Raw genomic sequence first — 2,500 nt, 5'->3', positions numbered from 1 at the left:
CTTCTCGCTAGCGAAGCAAGTTGGGAACCTGCTATCAAGAGGTTCCATGAAGCAAGCTCGACGAGGACGTCGACGGCATAGGTGGGGGAGAATGTCACGATTGAAGCATTTCATCAAACACTTGGTGAGCATTCTCTCCATTTTGGGCCTTGCAATCCATTATGGGCCTTATAATCCACTTTGGGCCTATTTTGGGCCTTACAATGGGTCAAGCCATGTACATATCCATTCTAGATGTTTCTTTAGATATTTTATGTAAAGTAGGTGGGAGTAGGTGGGAACCATTCTCCACCGTAGGATTAAAGCAATTATAGCCGTAGGATTAAGCTTTGTATGCCTATAAATAGGTGGAGGCCTCATTTGGCCAAACCATCCAAGAAATCTCATCTATACTTGTAAAGCTCTCTTTCAAGTAATATACTTTCATTCTCCCAAACTCTCTTTGTGCTCTAGCTTTCTTTGCTTAGCTTTCTCTTTTAGTGGGCAAAAGGCTTACTTAGTTGCAACAAAGGGTCGGAATAGCAACTAAGGCCGCACGGCTTGAAGGGTAAACAAGCAAGTCCGTGACAAGTGGTATCAGAGCCAAGGTTAAAGCTAGCATCTAGAGCAACATGTCTTCCTCAGAGGTTGTGATTGAAGAAGCAAGGGGAAGGGAGGTCATCCCCGAAGCTGCAAGGAAGGGACGTGGGCGTTCAAAGTCGAAGGACGTTCTCACCGCCATGGAGACCAAGGTGGTCAAGATGGAGTTGGCCGTTGCCGACATGTTGGAGCGGCTTGATTGTGTGGAGCAAGGCATGGAGGAGCTCGATGGTCGTGTGGGTGACCAAGTGGGGGAGCTTAGAGGTACCATGCAAAGCACCAACGAGGCCAACACGGAGGCGTGGCGTCATGAAAGCCAAGCTTTCCAAACAAAGGTAATTGAAACCTTGTCCCTTATGCAAGCTCAATTAGATGAGAATAATTATACTACAGGTGGGGGAGACAAGTTCTATAAAAGTCCCCAAAGCAAGGAACATCAAAGAAGGCCACCATTACCTAGCAAAGATTGGAAGAAAGGAGTCAAGCCCGAACTAAAGCCAAAGAGAAATTGCTTCCTATGCGACGATCCCCATTGGGCAAGAGATTGTCCAAAGAGGAAGTCATTAAATGCCATGCTCGAAGAGAGGGAAACTAAAGAGCAAACACAAATAGGTTCCTTACAGCTGTTAAACGCTATCAAGGCTACTCCTAAGGAGACAAAGAAGAGTGGCCTAGTGTTCGTGGAGGCAAAACTCAATGGGGTGCCCACCAAGGCGTTGGTGGACACGGGTGCCTCACATAATTTCCTATCGGTGGAAGAGGCGCAAAGGCTTGGGATCGAGGCAACCAAAGAAAGGGGCTCCGTAAAGGCGGTGAACTCGGATGCAAAGCCACTCCAAGGAGTTGCTAGAGGTGTGCAAACCACCATCGGCGATTGGGAGGACCAATTGAACCTAACGGTTGTGTCCATGGATGACTACAAGGTTGTCCTTGGTATGGACTTCTTCAACCGAGTAAAGGCTTTCCCACTCCCATTTGCAAGCAAGTTATGCATCATGGATGGGGGAACGACGAGCATGGTGCCTACGGAACAAGCTAGCAAGCGGGAGGCCAAGGTTTTGTCAGCATTGCAAGTTGAGAGGGAGGAGCAAATCAACTTGGCTGCTGCCCAAAAGCCTAGTGAGGATGCCTCAAACCATGCCAAGACATCTCCTAAGGTACAACATGTGCCAAAGGAGTTGCACCAAGGGAACTTGCGTGCATTGGCTTCAAGTCGTGGAGACGACAAGAGAAAGCACGAAGAGGCTAAGGAAGGAAACTTAGCCAAACCATCACCTCAACAAAACGAGGTACATGATGGGAAGACACGACGCTATGAAGAGTCACTTCCCATTGTAAGGAAAGGGGGCACAGAGGCCCTAGCGATAGTGACTTCACCCGCCAAGAGTGTTGAAGCCACACCTGCGGATGTAGTCGGTCAACATAAAGGCATACCCAACTACACCAAATACTTGGTGAAGGGGAAGGACCTGCCGGATGGTGAAGTAACTGGGGAGCACGAAGATACACAACGGCAACTCAAAGATCACATTCGGCGGGCAAGGAAGAAGGCGCGACGAGGGCGTCGCGAGTTTAGGTGGGGGAGAGTGTCACGTCCCGTGAAAAAGGACTTCTCGCTAGCGAAGCAAGTTGGGAACCTGCTATCAAGAGGTTCCATGAAGCAAGCTCGACGAGGACGTCGACGGCATAGGTGGGGGAGAATGTCACGATTGAAGCATTTCATCAAACACTTGGTGAGCATTCTCTCCATTTTGGGCCTTGCAATCCATTATGGGCCTTATAATCCACTTTGGGCCTATTTTGGGCCTTACAATGGGTCAAGCCATGTACATATCCATTCTAGATGTTTCTTTAGATATTTTATGTAAAGTAGGTGGGAGTAGGTGGGAACCATTCTCCACCGTAGGATTAAAGCAATTAT

The sequence above is a fragment of the Ziziphus jujuba genome, chromosome 8, assembly GCF_031755915.1.
Source record: "Ziziphus jujuba cultivar Dongzao chromosome 8, ASM3175591v1".
NCBI lineage: Eukaryota > Viridiplantae > Streptophyta > Magnoliopsida > Rosales > Rhamnaceae > Ziziphus > Ziziphus jujuba.
This window is presented reverse-complemented; position numbering follows the sequence as displayed.